The sequence below is a fragment of the Suncus etruscus genome, chromosome 9 (genome assembly GCF_024139225.1).
Source record: "Suncus etruscus isolate mSunEtr1 chromosome 9, mSunEtr1.pri.cur, whole genome shotgun sequence".
NCBI classification, from domain to species: Eukaryota; Metazoa; Chordata; class Mammalia; order Eulipotyphla; family Soricidae; genus Suncus; species Suncus etruscus.
Window position 1 is genome coordinate 37,843,949 of NC_064856.1, and position 23,004 is coordinate 37,866,952.

Below are 23,004 nucleotides of genomic sequence, written 5' to 3' on the forward strand. Positions count from 1 at the left end.
CTGAAGATTCCTGTCCTACTGATCTTACAAGTCTATGAAACAGTAATAAAGTAATGTCTGCAGAAGTATTATGAAAGTTACACATGATTTAAACTCATTATTACTTCTATTAATATGGTTTAAAAGAGCAATTGGTAACCCAACCCTTTGGCTTTTTTGGTGTTTCTTTTACTTGCCTTCATTTTTATTTAGGCACCATGATTTACAATAATGGCACTAGTATTATTTCAATAATATAATGTTCCACCCTCTCCACCAAAGTGCTGGTGTTTCTCCAGCTCTGTCTTTAGGTTTTATCTCAAGTCTTCCTGGGCTCTAATCCCTTAGCAAAATCATTCCTGAAGGATCTGAGGGCTCATTAAAATTTTTAATATAATTACATTCATATTGGTCTTTGATTATCATCAAAGTGACAGTTTAAGATTTTAGGAGTTTTTCAAAGACTACTTTAAATTTGCCTTAGTGGGCCTGGAGAGATAGCACAGCGGCGTTTGCCTTGCAAGCAGCCGATCCAGGACCAAAGGTGGTTGGTTTGAATCCCGGTGTCCCATATGGTCCCCCGTGCCTGCCAGGAGCTATTTCTGAGCAGACAGCCAGGAACCCCTGAGCACCGCCGGGTGTGGCCCAAAACCCAAAATAAATAAATAAATAAATAAATAAATAAATAAATAAATAAATAAATTTGCCTTAGTAATGAAAATTAGCAATGCAAAATTGGAAAGACATAAAAATTTCTATGAAAAAAATCTTTTTTACACACAAAGCCTCACGTGTGATATCATTCACTGCATGGCCACTGGTAGCCCTGGTGACACCCAAGTACTATTGGAATCAGTCCCTAGCATCTCTGTGCCAGGTCCTGGCATTGAAAAGTACAGTTGGTTCACCCCCTACAGTGTCTTCAGAAACCCCTGTCTGCATATGGATAAGTTACTTATAAATTATTCTTTAAAAACTATAGAAAGCAAGTTTACTAAGAATCTGCTAAACAATTTTTCTCACTCTTTGTATCAATACAATAAACATATGTGTAACATAACTACAAAACTATAGGGGCAAGGAATAAGATGAATTGAAAGAGTATCTGTCTATAGAAAAGAGTTCAAGAGAATATATTGTATAGAACATCTGCAAGAAAATTTCATAAAATGTAAAGTTATAGAGCTGCTGAGATAGTACAGGGGATAAATTAAGGCTCTTGCTTGCATGCAGCTTACTCAGGTTCAATCCCTAGGCCCATGTTAGTTCCTTGAGCATCACCATAAATGACCCCTGAGGACAGAGACAGAAGAAGCCCTGAGTACCAGTGAGTATGGTCACAAAGCAAATCATAATGTAGAAAAGTTGCGATTGGAGAAGTGGTACAGTGAGTAAGACCTTTTCATTGCATGTGGTCAATCAATGCTTGATCCCTGGCACCCATATGGTCCTCAGAACCTGACTGTGGAACTAGCGGTAAGCCCTGAGCACAGCCAGATTGGCCCCCAAACAACAACAAAGAAATTAGAGAGTACATATGATTTATTTGCTGTGAAATAGGGACAATTTCATAAGCAAGGTAGTATCTGATGAGGGAGTTTTATTTGGACAGTGGAATAGCATATTTGTTCTGCATCGTATTTGTTTCAGGGACCTGACTACTCAAACAGGATGCATAATCTCTAAATACAAATTACCAAGAGAGATGTAGGAGACAAATAAAGGTTAAAAATATGCAGCCAAATTTTAGAAGGGGTAGGATATCGTATTAAGGAATAAGTTTAATAAATATGTTTAGTAAATGTGAGACAATATAAAATACCTTTTGATTTCTGACAGTGGGGTCCTGACATAGAGATATTAAAATTTATGATTTCCCCTTTGAAAAGAGTTCTAGGTATAGCTTCTATCTTTTATTGATCTTTGACTCAGTTTTTGCACAGTGTTCCCAAAACCCTTGTAATTTTTTTGTATAAAAGAAATATATGTCATTTGGTCTAATGAGGTGATTCTGAGTGCTGGTCAACAGAAAAAAATATTACAATAGTAGATGCTTGTAATATTTAGTCTCAGGGTTCCATTGTCTTGAGAAGGTTAAAGGCCTTTATTAAGCCTTTAATAAACTTGCAAGCTTAAGTGTTTCTGATTCTGTATGCCATTCTAGTGAATTAATTAAAGTTAAGTAGAAAAACATGGGAATCTTTGTTTTTGGGAAAGGCAGAATTAGTGAAATAATTGAGCAATGAAGTGAATGGCTTCATTACATCTATGCTTTATGAAGATTAATGATAATACATCTGGGAATAGAAGAGGGGAGAAAGTAGAAGCTAAAAGACAAATTTAAGAGTTGGATGCTTGAGCTAAAGGTCATAAAAGGCTGAACTAGATTTTAGTTCATTAGAGTGGAAAAGTCATTAGATATATACTATTTTAGACAGGAGAACCACTGGTCTTAGTAATTGCTATAAATACCGATTGGGTAGGAAAACTCAGGAGCATTTTATCTACAAACAAAATGTTAATTCAAAGTTTCTTAAATAAAGCGTGAAGTGAATAAAACTACTCAATTCACTAAAAGTTCTATAACTAGTTATAACTTTAGAAACTCTTGTGTTCCAAGGCTTCATGATTTTTTTTTCTAAAAAATATGGAATGCTTCACGAATTTGCATGTCATCCTTGCGCAGGGGCCATGCTAATCTTCTCTGTATCGTTCCAATTTTAGTATATGTGCTGCCGAAGCGAGCACGGCTTCATGATGTTTTTAGAACTTGGTCTTCTCTACTATATGTTTTCCCTCCATGCTGGTACCACTTTACAACAGTTCCCAGAAGTTAAAAATTGTTGTTCAGAATAAATCTAGCAGAAGAAAGAGTTTGTCTTCCATTTCAGATCTACAAACACCCAGGAAACTTTCTTACTACACATTCCTGAACCAATCCCTCTGACTCTGAATAAACCTACAAGTGGTCTTTTTTATTTTATTATTTTAATGATTTGTCCATGAATACAGCCTCTCTGTAGGCCACTAGAATCATGTCCCTGTGATTCCAAGTAAGATCTCATTTTGATGAATCATTGTTAAGCAAAAGACAGTGATTCAAACTGTGATGACTCTGCATTTCTTTTTAACAAATAAAAACATTTTAAGGAAAGATTCTTGGGAACTTGGAACAGGATTGAGCTCAAAAAATGAATAAAAAACCACAACCATTTCTAACATTCAAATTGGGCATTAAAAAGTGCTGCATAAGTGCTTGCCAATTTTCAAGTCTGGGAAAAGTCTAAGAATTCTCTGAAATGACCAAGCAAATGTGAAACTATAAAACTGGTTTTCAAGTAAGTGTAACTTTTGCTTCAGAACCACCCAGGTAGTACTATAAGCACCAATCAAGTGTTCACACAATCATCTATACTCTCTCCTCTCCTCTCCTCTTTGTACACTATAATATGCAATTTAGGATGAGAGAAAATTTTGGACATTAAAAAACAACACTTAAAGTAAGTTTCTGATAGTTGAGTGGTGGTGGCGAGGAGTTCTACCTCACTGACTTGTACATTTGGTTGAACCAACCCTAGTTGTCCCTTTAAAAGTCACTATGCTGGGCCTGGAGAGATAGCACAGTGGCGTTTGCCTTGCAAGCAGCCGATCCAGGACCAAAGGTGGTTGGTTCAAATCCCGGTGTCCCATATGGCCCCCCGTGCCTGCTAGGAGCTATTTCTGAGCAGACAGCCAGGAGTAACCCCTGAGCACCGCCAGCTGTGACAAAAAAAAAAAAAAAAAAAAAAGTCACTATGCTGAATTTACAAAGCTCAGGGCCTCTACAACATTTTTACATTTATTAGGTGTTTCTAAAGCACATATAGGAGCTAGCGATGACATATAAACCAAAGTTGGGAGGGAATTTCATTCCCCTCAGTTATGAAACATTCTAACTAAAGATTAGGATAACAGGAAGCAGCTGGAAGGGAAAGCAAAGAATTGAAAGATTTATTTTCTTTTGTTTTAGTACCCCCAGAAAGAAAGGAGGTGATGGAGAAAGGAGCTTACATTAGTGGTCTGCACCCAGCAGTCCTGATCTAGCTTACACTTAATGGCATTCCATTGAATAAATGAATGAATGAATTAATGAATAAAAGAATACTAGATGAATCTATGGTAGTGTGAAAAGTTCCTTCTGTGTAGTTTTTCTGGAATTTGGTGTAAACTTGAGCTTTCTAGGGGTAAATAATGGAAACTTCCACTGGTTACTTCAGGAAGAAAACAAGAAGTTATGAAAATAATTTTAACATACTTATCTTAAATATTCATAGACCAAGAAAACTAATTTTTTAACTTATTTTCCTGCAGAAAACAAGTCCAGCAGACAAAAATGACCAAACTTCTTTTTAATACATAACATTTAAAAAAGTTGAATAAATTGCTATAATAGAAAGGGGAAAATAGAAAAGAAGATAATAGAAATAGACATGAAAAAGAAGTAAAATTGTGTAAGATTCTATAACAAAGTAACAGCCTTCTAAAATAATCATTGAAGTACTCACTTATAGTCATTAAAAGGCTATGGTCTAGAGGACATAAATTCAGGAGAAAGAATTTAGATAAAGTGTGGAATAGTTGGGCTAACTTTAGTTTATGTGCTGCCAAAGTGAGCACAGTTGGGCTAACTTTAGACACTTGGGAATCTACCTGGATGACCAAAGATACTGAAGTCAACTCCAATGAGTCCAAACCATAGTGAATGATTTAAATGCAACATGAGAAATACCATTCCAAAGCGAGAGCATCCTATCATATGTATATGTTCATACATGTGTGCTTGCATACACATGTGTACATGCCAAGATCTGAAGTCTGAAAGAGAGAATGGAATAGAGAGAGACAAACAGATGACCTACTGACAAAATCTTTAAAGACTTCATTTCAGGTGGTACTTGTAAGGAGTAACATTCTCCCCTTTGGAATTATGTAAATCAATGACTAAGACTTATGAAGTATTTCTGTCTTTGAGAGTTTGTTAACTTTAGCTGTTTAATAGCATGAAGACCTTACACCTGCTTCCATGAATGTTACTTCCATTGAGTCATCAGGACCCTCTTCAAGTTTTAGGAGTTTGTCAACTTTTCCTTTATTTCCAGCAGGCCAATTAGTGATTTAATTGACTAGACTCCCCACCCTCAGGACCATGTCATCACTAGGACCTTGTGTGTCCTTCTGACCTAAAAACTAAACTTTCTGATCTTCTCAAAAAACACACTCAAGTTGTTTCTTTTAGAAGTTTTATTGATAATCACTCCTGCCATGTTTTTCCATGTTAAGAACTGCCATAAAAATGATCAAACTTTTTAAAAACTTCTCAAATAGGGGAAGGGAAAAAGAAAACTTCTCCAATAGTTCAAATATATTATTTTTCAGTTGTTGTTGTGTTTTTGTTTTAGGGCCATACCTGGAAGTGCTCGGAAGTTACTCCTGGCTCTGCACTCAGAAATCACTTCTGGCAGGCTCAGGGGACCTTATGGGATGCTGGGGATATAACCCGGGTCCATCTGGGTCTGCTGTGTGCAAGGCAAATTCTCTACTGTTGTGCTATCACTCCAGCCCCCCTATTTCTTAACCTATGTGCTAAATATGTAGATATTCAACTTCTGGTGATTAAAACAAGTGTATATATAAAATACATTTTAAAGTTGTATGTGATATTCCAGTAAAGTGCTTTTTACAAACCACCCAAACCAATGACTCAGGAAATTAAAGAAAGATGCATTTTTAGAAAACTTAGTGATTGGCACTGAGGAAGGAGCATGATACTACTTTTACTTAAGGGAAATAAACAGTAGATTTTAAAAGTCACAAATATTAACAAACTGCTATGTCACTGCTCATTATAAATTAGTATTTTGTATTTCTAAGCCATAAATGTTTAGTACATAAGTATATTTTGTTTACTAAGTCATAAATGCTAAGTTCATAGGTATATTGTTTTGAGGGGCCCAGGATCAAAATAGTTGAGATGATGTTCTCCTGATGCCAAAGACACAATGAATTTTTCTAGAAGCCATCCTTGTCTGGAGAAAACCCCGTATAGATGAGATAGATTGGTTAGGACTACGAGTGGGAAATACATTGGTCCAGGAGTTTTGGTAGAGACAGCTACCCAACCCAGTGATCATTTTAAATACAAATTTTGCCATTTTTTTCCTTATGTTCCCTTTTAGCCTATACCTGGTGTTTCTCAGAGCTTGCTCATAGCTCTGTGCTCATGGATCACAATTAATGGGCTCTGGAGAACCATATGGACTGCCAGGGATAAAACCAGAATCAACTGCTGGCAAAGCAAATGCCTTACCATGTACTATTGCTCTAGCCCTATTTTGTTTCTTTTCTAGAAGGGACTCCAGACACTCTCCTTTTTCACACAGTCCTTCATGTCATTTCTTTTTTTCTAAGAGAAATGGTCCTATTCCAGTCCTAAAGACTAGCAGATTGGCAAGGAGGTACAGCAATTATTAGGAGAAGCCTTGTGTGGTTGTGATTCAGAGCATAACCTTAGAATCTGTTGGTTCAAATCCCAGCTTGGCCTCTTAGGACTAAACATTAATGTATCTGATAACTCTTTATACTTTCAGGAGAATAAGTGAATTTATGCCCATATAGCACTTAGAACAGTTTCTGGTATATAGTAAATACTGTGATAACTATTATGAATATTATTGTTGCTTAATTTATGAAGATGCCCCTTGACTTCAAGTGGATAAATGACATTCTTAAAGACTTCGTATGAGGCAACACCCATCTCAGTAAGTTCAGAAAGTCTACTGGAGCCATTCCCTAGGGGCATTCCTCCCAGTCAGAAAAGGGCAAAAACAAAAAATGTCCAATGCAAACAACACAAAAATATGATGAGTCAACATGAGAAGGTGGAAAATATTGGTCACAACCATGAAAGGCTGATTAACTGTACTGGAGATGGATGCATCTTTTCTGTACCCTACTCATGCAGCTGTTTAATGTTGCTCAGGGTAAAATGTTCCTAATAACAGGACAAAAATCAGGTAGTGTTTTCCTCCAAAACATTCATCCAGTTTGTACTTAGACTCCTCTTGTCTAAAAGTATCTTCTGTTTCTGTCCATATTTTGTTGATGGAAAAGCTGAAGCATCTCCAGAGTTGTTAAACTATGGGTTCTGGGTAACAAAGAGTAAAGAGGGAAGCCAGATTTGGCATCCTTGATAGTTTATTCCAAGGAAGTTGTGTATTCATTACACACTTGCTTTTCATTTAAAAAAGCCATTCAGGGGCCTAGAGAGATAGCACAGCGGCGTTTGCCTTGCAAGCAGCCGATCCAGGACCAAAGGTGGTTGGTTCGAATCCCGGTGTCCCATATGGTTCCCCGTGCCTGCCAGGAGCTATTTCTGAGCAGACAGCCAGGAGTAACCCCTGAGCACCGCCGGATGTGGCCCAAAAACCAAAAAAAAAAAAAAAAAAGCCATTCAGTGCCCCACACTGAATCTACTATTGTATTCACATAGGTGAGGGTGCTCTCTAAGGATGCTGTTGTACATTCTGAGTAGCAGTGTCTTTTGGTATGTTATAGTTTGGAGATATGGCCTCTGAAGAAGTAGTTGCATTATATGAACTCCTAGAAGTGAGGATCTGACCTGACATGATGAGAAGTAACACCAGGGAGTTTCATCTCAATTTTGTTACTCATATACAGAGGAAGCCCATGGTAACTCACTCACACAAGAAGTGGGCCAATGGTGAGCCCCATAACAAAGGCCTCACTAAAGTCCCATCAGAAAGAACATTCATCTTTGACTTCTATTTAAAATTAACTACTTATTTAAATACCATGGCTACAAGGTAGTTCATAAGACAGTTTGTTTTGTTTTTAATTATTAAAATTGTGAGAAAAAAAAACCACCAACTGTGGGGCTGGAGAGATAGCATGGAGGTAAGGCATTTGCCTTGTATGCAGAAGGTCAGTGGTTCGAATCCCAGCATCCCATACGGTCCCCTGAGCCTGCCAGGAGCGATTTCTGAGCATAGAACCAGGAGTAACTCCTGAGGGCTGCCAGGTGTGACCACCCCCCAAAAAAAACCTCCACCAACTGTATCTTTTAATTCTAGCTTACAGAAATATGAATGCATGTAGTTTAGATTACTCATTAATATTCTCACTATGGTTGTTCTAACCCCCAAACAGTATATAGATAAGCCCTGCATTCCTATGTACATCACAGTACTATTTACTATTGCCAGAATTTGAAAACAACCCAAGTACCTGAAAGCAGCTGAACAGATAAAGAAACCATGCTATGTCTACCCAATGAAATACTATGCAGTTATTAGGAAAAATGGAGTCATGAAATTTGGTTACCAGTAGGCATGAATAGACATGGAAAGAATCATGCTGAGTGAAATGAATCAGAGGGAGAGGGACAGATATAGAATGATGGTACTCATCTGTGGAATATTAAAAAAAAAAGAATTCATAGTAGGAGAACAATATCCAAAGACAACAGAAAAGATGGGTGGAATGTGCAATTAAGACAGAGAAGGGACCATTATGATAATAATAGTTGGAAATGATCACTCTGGTAAAGAACCAGGAATTGAAAGGAAGTGCATTATACACCTTAAGTAATGGTATTGCAAAACACAGTACCTAAAAGGAAAAAAGGAAACAGAGAAAAAGACTAGAAAAATGTCTGCCATAGAGACAGTGGGGTTGGGGCTGGGGGTGGAACAATAAGAAAGTAATTAGAGTAATTAGAGAAATTGGTGGTAAGAAATAAACATGGGTGAAGATGGAAGTTGGAACATTGTATGATCAGAACTCAATAACTTTTTAATTCATGGTTAAATTTAAAAAAAAAGTGGCTCTACCCCTTACTAGACTCTATCCCTTTCAAGACTTAATATTTCTTCACCTGGGTCTGTAATATAAAGGCAGTGAAATTATAACAAATTTATCACGATAAATAGATTAATTTAGATCAAGTGTATCTTTGAAAATTTTTCGTACTTGTTAAACATTCAGAAAAAGTGTTATTAGACATAAGTGAATAGTCTTAAGATACTTTACTTTATTTGTTCTTGAGCCGCATCTGGCAATGCTCAGGGTTTACTTCTAGCTCTGTACTCAGAAATTACTCTTGGCAGGCTTTGGGGACCATACGGGATGTCGGAGTCAAACCCTGCTTAACGTTTTGCAAGGCAAATGCCCTAACTGCTGTGCTCTTAAAATACCTTAATAATAAATAGCTCACCAACTATGTCATCCATAAATAGTACCTTGAACAGTTAAGCACACCTCTTCAGACACTGGTAATTAGAGTAGAATCATATTTGAACAGAAAAAGTAATAGGTTCATGGTTTGCTGAATACTAAGGGAGGCAATAGCATAGCATTGGGATCTATGAAATAGAATTTATGTTTGTTTTAAAAATGGAAAATGCTACCTTATGACAAACTCTTAGATGAAGAAATAATAAAAATAAAGAAAAACGTCTTTTATTTTCTTTTATTCACTAGAGACTCAGAGTCCAGTATTGAAAATTAGAAGGTAATATAATTACTGTTAAAACTTTTGATGAAAAATAAGCTAGGGAGCATTAGTAAAGGGAGCCTTTCAGAGTAGGAAATTTTGTGAAACAACTATGAGCATTAAAATACTAAACTGTAGTTTAAAATTTTTTTAATTCATAAAGGTTTTTTTTCTTTTACTGATCCTCTACCTCCCAGAGATTTCTTTTTTATTTTTGGTAGTTCTTTGTTTGTTTGTTTTTGGGCCACACCCGTGACACTCAGGGGTTACTCCTGGCTATGCGCTCATAAATCACTCCTGGCTTGGGGGACCATATAGGACACCGGGGATCAAACCGATATCTGTTTTGGATCAGCTGCACGCAAGGCAAACACCCTACTGCTGCGCTATCTCTCTGGTCTCACCCAGAGATTTTTTTAAAAGAGGAATCTTCTCTCCACTGAGGATGGGGACGCCTCTGTGGAGGGGGTGCCTAGGCGACAGAGTTCGGAACTAAGCCTTCCAACAGGACCATAGGCAGTCCTCGCACTTCAGACCAGCTTAGACAGACTGGTCCCATTTCACCTAGGTCAGCTTTTCAATGGTAACCTATGAATCGATCTTTAGAGTCTGTTGATATATAAGCAAAAGTGTATATGTTCGCCATATCAAGGACTGTTTTATATTTGTCTATATTTAATATCAATTTCATGGTATAGTCTCACCATCCATTACCATATCACTTTGTTTTTTAGACTTGAAAACTGCTTGTCTTTAAGAATCCTCTATACAGAACTTAATATATGAAGCCTTTCTCCAGTTGAGTTCACCCTCACTAACCATGACTGGCCTAAGGAGAGAAAAAAGGAAAAATTTTACATCAGACTTGCCAGCTTTACTTTTTTCTTCTTCTTTTCTTTTTTTCCCATTAAGTGTTCTGTCCTATATCACCTGGGTCAACTTTTCAAATGTAATCCACATATCAATCTTCTGTGGCTGCCGAAGTATGCATATAAGTGCATGTGTTAGCCATACCAATGTCAGTATAATGTCCATCTACAATAGATATAATGTCTATGTTATATAGTGTCCTCCCCCATCATAGATAACTCCTTCTTCCCCCCTTTGCTCACCACCCTACAAACCCTTTTTTAGACCTCCATATTTTTTCTCCACATTTAACACTTTTCACTTTCAGTCCTTAATTCCTCACAAAGCAGAACATTGTCCCATCCCAGCCAGATGCCAACCCGCTCCCAAAATGAAAAGATAAATTTTCAACATGAAAAGAAACCAACATTCAGCAGCTATTGAGTTGCTTTTGGCAGTCCCTCTCCCTTCACCTCCTTTCACCTCCCTTCACTGTGAACTTTTGCTTGCTACCAGAGTCAGGGATGAGGAGTCCCCCACTTAAGGATACTTTCTGATATGTGACTGCTGGGAGCCATCTTCCCTAGACTCCACAAAACCAAATCACAGGCTGAAACTGCACTCCGGATCTTTGCTCTTCCCTGTCTACTTCAAAAGACTTAAAGAGGACATAGAAATCTCCTTTGAATATCTCTTTAGATACATTCCTTTAATAGGTATAACCATTGTTGAATATCTTCTTATACAGTGGCAATCTTCCCCATCCTCAGAATCTGTTTTGTATGGAATTCTAGTAGACATGTTTTTGTTTAGAGGTCATATAAAAAAAAAACAATGGGGATTGTTGATCCTGATACCTTGCCCCCCACATGCACTAGTAATACCTTGTGGCATTGTTCCTTTTTGCATAGGCACATTAAAATGGGGAAAGTTTACATGTACAAACAAGTTCTTACTTGAGATAAGAACACAACATTTTATACTGCATTGAGATCTTACACCTTGAACACTTGACATTAGCAGCTTGGCTTAGACTTCTGTTTATCAGAAATTGACATGAACCATGGATACCATCTACAGAAACAAACAGAGTTTCCTACACCATCACCAGGAATAAAAATTCTACCAAGAAAGACCCCACAATGCCATGGTACTGACTTACTCCAAAGATGGTCCTTATGACAGCCTAGGAGCAGCAATAGTCTGCTTTCAGGACAGCATCTCTCCAATGCTACCTAATGGTGAAATGAAACCAGAAGATGCTATTTATCACCTGGATTTCCACATAGAATCTATACAGAAGCCAGGATCTATAACTACAGAAACCTGACAGCAACAACTGTGATGGTGAAGAGCCATTTTGAGGATCATAAAGAACGACTAAGGGGTTCAACAACATAGTAAGCCTGGAGCCTGGAGTTGGTCTTATGCCAAAATACTTCAGAGTAAGATCTCCCTGTTTTTAGGCCAAAGTTTTTCCCTCCAGTTTCTTCCATATTTTGCTGTGCCTATGCAAACAACAATTATGTGCCACAAACACACATCATTTTTAGTGTATCTTATATCTTTTTTTTAAAAAAAAAGAGCATTCTAAACCTTCTGCTATTGTAGTAACAATTTTATTGGTGAAACAGCAAATTTCACAAATATAACTGCTCATGAACTCTCCCTTTTTTATTTATTTTGTTTAAATCTTTTAATTTCTTTCTGTTTTCTAATCACTTTGCCTTCTTTCATCCTGAAACAAATGTAGTATGGGCAGTTATGTCAACTATGTGATATATTTTCTTTAAATAAATAAATTATTCAAAAAAAGAACATGCATAGCTTAAAAAAGTTACATTTGTAAGTAGGCAACACAAGACTTTAATATGCATTTAATATAGCTATTATATATAATGTTTAAATATATTTAGAAACATTTCAATTCTTAAATAATTCTTTTACTTTACTTAAATTCAGTGGTTTACAAAGATTCTTATAATACAGTTTTTTTTATGCTGTTCCAAGTTCCAACACCAGTTCCTCCACCATGTAACTTTATCTTTATTGTTGTGCTCAGTTTCTTCCTACCCACCCCAAACCCTACATCTTTGGCACGCATAAAATAATTTACTTTAAATTTCTTGTTACAACTAAATGATAAAGTAATTATCAAAAAAATCTCTTTAGTAAAGGAAAATTTGTGAAAATTATTATCACTCACAATAGGGTCATTAAATCATTGCCAGAAAGTTTACTAAGCTGTTTTGTTCCTAGTTGAGCATTCAGTTATTGGTTTTATTAACCTTGGGTGGCTTCTCTGCTACATTAATATCTATTATTGTGCATTACTATTGGGATGTCAGTATTGAAAAACTTGGAGGTGGGGCCGGTGAGGTGGCGCTAGAGGTAAGGTGTCTGTCTTGCAAGCACTAGCCAAGGAATGGACCGCAGTTCGATCCCCCAGCGTCCCAGATGGTCCCCCCAAGCCAGGGGCAATTTCTGAGTGCTTAGCCAAGAGTAACCACTGAGCATCAAATGGGTGTGGCCCAAAAAGCAAAAACAAAAAAACATAAAAAAAAAAGAAAAAGTTGGAGGTCCTATATAAGACTACAAGAAGCATTTCAGTTTTAAACTTCTGTTTTAAGGGGTATTGGTATTAAATATGATTCTTAATTTTTTCATATTGTTTTGGGATGGATTTTAGAGTGCCCAGAGCTTACTCCTTTCTCTGTACTTAGGGACCAATCCTAGTGAGTTTGGAGGGACTATATGGAGTGTCAAGTTGAGTGCAAGGCAATTGCCTTAACTGCTACACTATCTATGACCTCTAATACTTCTGTTTGTTGGTTTGTTGTTTTTAATGTGGTTTTACTCCTGGTTCTATGCACAAGGATGACTTCTGGTGGAGTTGGGATATCAAATATGGTGCCTGGGATTGAATCTGGGTTGGTGCATACAAGCAAAGTGCCCTATCAGCTGTATTATCTTTCAGGTCCTTTAAATTCTTTTCTAACAGCTGGGGAAAGTTGATAAGTCTGGGGGAGAATGTAGGTCCCAGACACTTCAGGAGTCAACCTTAGATTCTGATAAGTTCTGTGATCTGTAAGTCAGTGTGATACAAATGTGACATGCAAATGTGACTTACAGTCCACCCAACATTAAAAAGTGCAGCAACATCTCATGAAGATAGAGAAACAGCTTATAGATTCATAGATGCTAAAAATATTGCTCTGTCATGTTTGTAGAAAAGGGAACAAGATGAAATCTATAATAAGAAACCCATGAATGCTGATTGGAAATAGCTGTGTTGTGTTGGAAAAAACACTTAAGTACTTTTGCAGTCAAAGTACTGAGCTGAAGCTCTATTTGTGTCTCTTTGGAACTGTGTGAATTTGGGAAGGTGGATTAAATACCCTGGGTTTCAATGTGCTCTTCTTTAAAAGTAGGATAATAAATGCCTAAACTGCTTTATGAAGATCTTCACTGTTATTATATAACACCAAGGGAATCATATAGAGAAATAACTACACCAATAACTATCATCATAATGGTAGTAAGTGAGAGAAATAGAATGCCTGTCTCTAAGACAGAAAGGGGGTGGGAGAGGAGGGAACTGGGGGGCATAGGTGGCAGGGGCTGGACTTTTTATGACTGAAAACCCAATTACAAACATGTGTAATCATGGTATTTAAATAATATATTAATTAAAATACATGTAATGCCAAGGGAAGAACAATAAAACTCACTGAAAGTCAAATTAGAGCTTCTTACTCACTATTGGATCTGGGGCAATTTTTTCTCATTGAAATACTTTTATTTTTATTTACTAACATTTTCATTTTTGATTTGAGCCCCTACCCCACACTGCTTAATCTGTTTTGTAATCCAATGACTTGTAATTATTCTAGACTGTCTTCCCTTATTTTATTTCTGTATGTACTATAGATGAGTGAAACATCTAGTATTTATTCTTGAATTTCTCCCCCCACTTATACTTCATTTCCTCTATCTTAGTTAGAGAAATCTCCCTTTTTGAGATTTGTGTAACTAGATTTGCCACACCTAGACAATTCAGGATTATTTGTTTTTAATCATAATCATATTTCTTTTTTAGGTCCAGGGATTGGATGTTGACATTGGGGATAGCAGTTGCCTTACAAAAATGCTTTCTATGTATCTGGAATTTTACTTAATGCTTTCCACATATTATCCATTGAATCTTTTGGAAACTCAGAACGAGATATGCCTTACAGCTTGCTTAAAGTCATACAGTCAGAATGTACAGGCAACAGTATTTGAAGGCAGGCCATCAGAGTCTAGAGTTCCTGTAGAGGATATAGGCATAGAAAGAAAAGGCATCAAATTAGAGGGCTTTGAATGTCAGAGTGAGATACCCAGCCATTTTGTATGTATGACAATATTTGGCATAATTATTTTGAGAAAAAAAACATTTAAAACATTTGTAAAAGACTTGGAAAGCATTGGTTTAGAGCATTTGTGGATTATAGAAATTTGATTAACAATTTAATGTTTTTTTAAATTGGTCTCAAGAAATTAAATTTTGGGAAGGAATACAATATGGTCTCTTAAAACACAATTCGAAACTGTGACCATGGACTAGATAGAAATGCAAACAGTTAAGAATCTGGAGATTTGGAGGACCCCGAGTATGCAATGGAGCCTGTAGATCAATCTTAGTTCAATTGAGCTCTGCTTTATGAATTGTGGAGTCTCAATTAGATCTTCATTCTTTTTGAAGGTTGGGCACACCTGGTAGCATACAGGAGTTACTCCTGGCTCTGTGTTCAGAAGTCTCTTCTAGCAGGCTTGGGGGACCAGATGGGATGCTGGGAATTGAACCCAAGACGTTCTGGGGTGTCCGCATGCAAGGCAAACGCCCTACCATTGTGCTTTCACTCTAGTCCCTGGATCTTCATTCATAAAAGAAATTCACTGACGATCACATGGCTTGAGTTATAGTTACCAGAGAAGACAGAAGAAATCTTGACAGAAAGTTTTCTCATTAGAGTAGTGGGGGCAAAGTAAACAAGAAATATAATATGTAGATAGTAAGATATGGTGATCTATACAAAGTCACCATAATTCAAGAGGCCTACAATGGAAAAATTATAATTATACTGAAAGTGAAATATGATAGCAAGCCCAAACACTGCTTCCAAAATGTGAAACACTTCATGTCCCAAACTGTGCTTTGGGCTCTGTAAGAGGCCCTGTTCATACATTGTGAAATTTTTCTTGTACTCAGAAATAGAAGTACTTTTTGGAAGAAATGGGCAGAACAACCCAAAGAGGTCAGAACAGGTTAGACATCTGAAAGAACAGTAACTTCTCTTCTTGACTAGCAGCCTGCCTGCCTCCAGACTCAGTAACGTTCTTTTCTTTCTTTCTTTTTTTTTACTTACCATTAATATTTTTTAATTATCTTTATTTAAACACTGTGATTACAAATATAATTGTAGTTGTATGATTACAGTCATGTAAAGAACACCCCCCTTCACCAGTGCAGGATTCCCACCACCAATTTCCCAGATCTACCTACTCCCCACCCCACCCACACCTGTACTCGAGAGAGGCTTTCTTTTTCCCTCATTCATTCACATTGTTATGATAGTTTTCAGTGTAGTTATTTCTCTAAATGCACTTATCACTCTATGTGATGAGCTTCATGTCATTTGCTGCACCTACATGGGAGGATGGGGGGAAGTAAGGGTTGGGACTGAGGAAGTAAAATATTAGAAATGAGCTTTGTAGGGCAGTATCAAGGTTCCAATACAAGATGGATATTATGGATATATAGAATATATGCACACAATATATCAATATGAAAACAAATAAAAAAAATTTTCCACTGACTGTCCCAACATAAGCCAGTGCTAGAACAGCCTGCCCTCCTCCCAGAGCGCATTCCCATTAGTGTAGGGAGAGATAGGGGGAAAGCCTGTTGACCCCTATAGAGACCACCTAGACTGGTGCTCAGAGAAAGACTGAAGTCCAGGGGAGAAAAACCCTATACGTGGCAAGAGCTGGTCTCCAGAATCAAGGAGAAAACCTGAAGCCAAATGTTTGCCCGCCCTCCTCCCCATGCACCTCTCCCCTGGAGTATGGAGAGAGGGGGGAACCTAAGGACCACTAAGAGTCCACCTGAACCCACTTCTGGCCATCTGAGCTGGCACCCAGGGAAGGCCTGGAGTCAGGGGAAAAAGACAAGGGTGACTGGGGTCCTGCCAAGCCTCCCAGCACTCCCCAGGCTAGGGAGAAAGGCTCTGGTATGGGGCCTCCCCAAACCCCATACCTGGCAAGAGCTGGTCTCCAGAATCAAAGAGGAAACCGGAAGCCAGATGTCTGCCCGCCCTCCTCCCCATGCACCTCCCCCCCTGAAGTACAGAGGGAGGGGGGAAGCCTGAGGACCACTAAGAGTCCACCTGAACCCACTTCTGGCCATCTAAGCTGGCACCCAGGGAAAGCCTGGAGTCAGGGGAAAAAGACAAGGGTGACTGGGGTCCTGCCAAGCCTCAGCACTCCACAGGCTAGGTATAAGGGCCCCAGTAAGCTCAGTTTTTCTGTTCTGTTAGTTCAGTGTGAAAATTTCCAATTTCAGTTGACAAATCTTCTTGATGCTTAATTTTGCTCCAATCAAGTTTATCTATGCATTTTTTTGCGCTCCCTGAACATTTTCCATAATTCTACTCTAAACTTCTTATTTGAGAGGATACCTATTTGTTTCCTACTTTTTAGATTATTAGAGGAGCCATCTTGATTTTTGTAAATATGGGTGTGTACTGCAAAATTGGCAAGGCAGTAGATTGCTTCTTAAAATGTGCAGAAATGGAATTCAGGGGTTACAAGATAAGCGCGGCTGCGAAGCGAATTAGAGCGGTCACGTTTCGTGTGTGGGTCCTGAAGAGGTTATAGTCCTTGGAGTCTAGGCAGGCTCAGCAGAAAAGAGGCAGAGAGCATGGCCGCTGTGCTTTATGAGTCTCTGGGTACCCAATCACATGGCAGGAATTGGCCCCACATGCGTTGGGTGGGGACATCTTAACGGGTGTGGATCCTGAAGAGGTTATAGTCCTTGGAGTCTAGGGAGGCTCAGCAGAAAAGAGCACGTTCTTTTCTGATACAGCTGAAATGGCAGTGATAAGTGGGCCCATATTTCTTTCTGAATGCCTAATCATATATCCCCTCAACCCACATTATGCCGTTGCTTTTGTCAGTTAGTTGCTAATTACTGGTTTACTCAGCATTCTCATGCTCTAAGACATGAGATTCATAGGGCTGTTTTTTTTCTTTTCCTTTTTTATCTTCAGTTTTTTTTAATTTATCAGGCAAATATTCATAAGACTTCTTGAGGAAAACATACTTTAAAAGACTATCTAGATAATTTTTTATTAATCTTTTGGGGTTATTAAGATGTCATGAATTTAATACATTTAAACTTTTGCGGGCCGGGAAGGTAGCGCTAGAGATAAGGTGACTGCCTTGTAAGCTCTACCAAGGAACGGACTGCGGTTCGATCCCCCGGCGTCCCATATGGTCCCCCCAAGCCAGAGGCGATTTCTGAGCACATAGCCAGAAGTAACCCCTGAGTGTCAAACGGGTGTGGCCCAAAAACCAAAAAAAAAAAAAAAAAAAAAAACTTTTGCTTAAAAAAGCTATGGTTTATTTGTCCCAGAAAAATCACATAAATATTTATGTCCAACTCCAGGAAATTTATGATCCACTTGGGTCATTTTCAAACTTCCAGAGAATCTCCTGATGAATATTTTTAGGTTAAAAACTTGGGTTTATAACAAATAAAAATGCTTAACTCTCTTACTACCATTTTTACCACTTATCTTTTTGAGAAGCGTTCTTCTTACCTGCAGCACCTAGATGTGGTAGTAAACATTGCTCATTGTTGAGCACATTCCCCTGATGAGTGGGGGTGTGGTTTCAAAAACCTATTTCAAAATCTATTTTAAGAACCTATTTCAGAACCTCTTTGAGAGACCTATCAATTCTTCCAAATTGACATACAAGTATTATCATCAAAGTAGAAAGAGAAGCTCAGATAAAGATTCTTTTATGTCAAAGGATGATGTGGAAGGAGCAGGAAAAAGTGAACAGAATAGAGTGAGAGTAGAATTTCTGAAATAGGGATTAGATGTCTGGGGACCTAACAGAAGATTAAGCAAAATTATGGAGTTGCAGCCCATAAGTCAAAGTGATGGATTTGTTTTGTTTTGTTTTATTTTGGGAGGGCCACCCCCAGCAGTGCTCAGGGGTTACTCCCGGCTCTGCACTCAGAAATCGTCCCTGGCTTGGGAGACCATATGGGGTGCCAGGGATCGAACCTGGGTCTGTCCTGGGTCAGCAGCATGCAAGGCAAACACTATTATTGTACTACCACTTCAGCCCCATACCGTAATGGATTTTATATGTTAAATTAATGTTTCTTTGAATACTTTCTAAAGAATATATTGTAATATGTGCAGAATATATTTCCTTGATTGTATTCTATATAGTCACATGTATATGGCACACCTGTTAAATCTGATAGCAGTAAAATAGTTCTTGTACAAAATGAAAGCTGTCATTTGAAGACATTAGAGAATTTGGCTAATTTTAAATGAATGTATCTGTATTATAGACTAATACTTTGTGAGCAAGGAATTTTAATTTTAAGCAACCAAACTCCAACTTGAACTAGTTCAAACAAAGAACAGTAGAATAAATTTATTGGCTAATAACAAAAGTTATCTGGTTTAGGGAAGATATGGAAACAAATGCTCAGATGATAGCCATCCCTCTCTGTATGTGTGTGCATGTATATGTGTCTGTGTAGTTAGATCGGATTTGGGTAGTCCCAGAATTTCTAGCACTAATTTTTTTTTCTCAGGAGAGAGACTTCCTGTTCTCAGCATTCAAGCTAGGCATCTCAACCAAGAATTGTGTGGGCTCTGTTTTGTATACTTGCTCATCTTTTTTTTTTTCATTAGAGATAACATCTTTATTGCCCTGGCCAACAGATGTGGCTGCTAATCATTTACACATGCCATTCTTAGCTTGCCCTGCATCTTAACTCCTTTCAGCCATCTTCCCTCTGACCTCCATGCTGGCAAAGGTCAAATGCCTTGGGTCAAAGCCCTTATCTAACCTTCCCAAGACCTCTCCCCAAAATGGGCAGGGTCTTGCAGGTGAGATCAGGTTACACAGAAAGAATGGGAGGATGGGTCCACATCTGCCCACTTTTTTTTTTACATAAAGACAAAAGGCATAAGTTATGTTACTTCCACCTATATCCAAAGGCAGGCCATATTTCCAAAGCAACAATGTAATAAAGTGAAAATTAACATACCAGCCCTTTTCAAAAACATAACATTTCTGCAAAATATACTATACACCTGTAACTTAAAATTTTTCTTAATGCTTTTTTACCAAGCACTATTCCGGAACTTTCGTGTTCCTATACCTTATAATACTATATAAACTATTTCTTAGGGGAACTTTTCTTTCCTATAAACTTTCCCTAAACACAAGTACTACAGCATAAATGCATAATATACATTTTAAAAAATAGGCTAAGTACATTAAAATACACTGTAAAACATTATACCAATGGAAATATTAACTATGAAAAACAATAAAGCACATTAAATTGGTAAGACCATGACTTAGATTAAATTAGATGCAGGTGGTCATAAATTAGATTGTTAATTTGGGGTTTACTGTTATTTCTCCCCTTTTTTAAGATTTTTTACACTACTACCTAATTTTTTTCCCAATACTAACACCAATTGTGAAATTCCTTCACCTAAAACCAAATGTCCAGACACTGAATCTGTCCCATGCTACTGTTACCATGTGGTTTCACTTCCATAGTCTTAGGCCCCACAGACGGTTTGCGCACGCCATTTTTTGTTGACCATGTGGTCCCAGGTCCTGCAGCTGGTCGGCTCTCACTGTTTCACCATTCTGATTTGGAGGGCGGATCCCAAGCTCGCAGCTTTGGGCCAGATTAGGCGCTTTCCGAAGCAAAAGCTGCAGGGCCGGAGTTCTTGGCTGATTGCAGCTGCCTTTTCTCCCCTCCGGGGTGGCACTTTGCAAGCAGATCCCACTGCCACAGCTGCTGCAGCTTTTCGGCCACAGCTTTTTTGCAGGGGGCTTTGGATGTTCAGAGTTATAAGTGATTTGAACTAAAAGTCCAGTCCGAAATTTTTAAAGTCGAAATCCAAATTCAAGCCTAAGGTTGTTCTCAGAAAATCAGTCCACTTTAAAAACAGTCTTTTTTCTCCTCTATTTCCAATCTAGGTTTTTAATCAGTCTTTGAGGAGGCCAAGGTTTTTGTTTATTGTAACAAAGTTTCAGTCCTGGGCCTGGGATGGAGGTGATGCAAGCTTCCATCACCTTTGTTTCAATGGCCTTTGAGCCCCTAGATGGGGTGTCGGCCATCTTTGAAAATCATTGCACGTGGCCCAGGGTTTTGGTTCATCCGAAAATAGCCAAAATCAAACTGAAAAGCAGAAATCTCACCATCATCGCTGTTTTGTTGGGTCCAGGATTCAAATCACAGTTCGAGAGCCAGGATATTGCAAAACAGTTCTTAGGATGGACTTCGATAGTGGATGGAGATGGAAGCATTTCTCTGCCATCCCAGGCCACGTGGCTCCACAACCCTCATTCAGCTGGTGGGTCCCAGGTTTAGGTGAACGATGGGTATTGAACTCACTCACAGGCAGGCTTCATGAGAGATAACATCTTTATTGCCCTGGCCAACAGATGTGGCTGCTAACCATTTACGCATACCATTCTTAGCTTGCCCTACATCTTAACTCCTTTCAGCCATCTTTCCTCTGACCTCCGCTCTGGCAAAGGCCACTTGCTCATCTTTTAATCAAAGGTAATGATCCTGAGGTTAGTATACAGATTGGTTAGCATGAAGCTCATGATCTTCTACAAGACCATGAGAATCACATGCTATGGAGGAAAGGCAGCTTTTAAAAAGATAAAAAATAGAGTTAAGAAATGAATGATTAAATCAAGAAATCTATAATTAAGGAGCGTTTCCATCATCTCTCCATTGTTTCTATCTAGTTCTATTTCCAACTAGGCTAACCACTGCTTAGAATGAAGAGAATGTAACATCCCTCTTCCACAAAGTACCCACACATTATGAACCCAAGATTAGGCTACCTTACATGGCAATAGATCTTGTTATTATGATTTTAAGATTCTTGAGACTGGAACTTAACTGGATAAACCCAACCAAAAATAAAAGTTTATATAATACTGTGGAATTCATAAAGCAAGTTACAGAACATAACACAAAGTATTTTATCTACATTTAAATAACTGATTTTATAAACATATTTATGTGTATATATTAAAATTATATTTTGTGTACAAGAATTTATTTTTAGGTTTTGGGCTTTATCTGGCTGTGATTCAGAGACTATTTATAGCTCCTCTGTGCTAAGGGATTATTCCTGCTAGGGATTCAACTAAGGTTGATAATATGAAAGACAAGCATTTTACATCCTAAATTTTCTTTCTTTTCTTGGAAAAATACTTTGAAGATACACTTCAGGATGAGAATAGCATTATTTCTGGGGGTTCAGATCATAGACATTTTCTTTCGCACTCATATGTTGTTTCTACCTGCTCTTCCAAAAATATATTACTTGGGGCCGGTGAGGTGGCACTAGAGGTAAGGTGTCTGCCTTGCAAGCGCCAGCCAAGGAAAGAACCACGGTTCGATCCCCCCAGTGTCCCACATGGTCCCCCCAAACCAGGAGCAATTTCTGAGCACGTAGCCAGGAGTAACCCCTGAGCATCAAATGGTGTGGCCTGAAAAGCCAAATAAATATATATATATATGATATATATTTGGCTTTTTGAATTACATAAGTAATACATATATATATATGTATTACTTATGTAATTCAAAATTATAAGCCCCAAAAGTAAAGAAAAACTGTTCAGATAGTACAGGGATTAAGGTGCTTGCATAGGGCTAACCCCAATTTGATCTTTGACACCACACATGATATACTGCGCATCACTAGGAGTGATACTGAGAAGAGAGCCAGGAGTAACTTCTGAGCACCTCCAGATTGGTCCAAACCACCCTTCCTAAGGCAAAGAAAAAGAAGTAGAGATGAAAGAGAAAAGATAGAATTGTGTTTTGAGTGAGAAGTATGTTAAAAAAAAAAAACAACAAAGCCAATTGTATGTTTATGTGTCTATCCAATGTGCCTATAATTATGAGCTGGGAGTGCTAAAGATTTAGTGCAAGGGAAATATCCTGAACCTAACAATTTCAACTCTGGAGCAGAGACCTCTTCAAGCTGGGATGGGCCTCTCTGAGATGCAGGGAGGAAAGAGGAAAGGCTGAAAATAAACAAAGAGGTTTACAAATTACAAATAAATTATAAAGTTGCAAAATATTTGTGGTTGAGTCTCAGGTATACGCTATTTCAACAACATTCCCTTCACTAATGTCCTGGGAGGCAGGGAATAGAGTAATAATCTCAATCTTCTTGGCAGAGGAGATATGGTCAAGGTTTTTGAAGTGGGATTTAGGAAAAGTGGCTGCTGTTAGAAAATTGGCTCTAGGGAATGTGACAGGTCCTGAACTAAGATCA

The 23,004-nt window shown here is 38.1% G+C and overlaps 1 non-coding gene across 1 annotated transcript; it reads right to left on the minus strand.

The window, feature by feature from the left end:
• Window positions 1–2,620: 2,620 nt before the first annotated feature.
• On the minus strand, window positions 2,621–2,727 carry LOC126019621 (U6 spliceosomal RNA). Its single transcript, XR_007499254.1, has one exon. It is a non-coding gene; the product is annotated as a U6 spliceosomal RNA (small nuclear RNA).
• Between the last annotated feature and the right edge of the window lie 20,277 nt (window positions 2,728–23,004).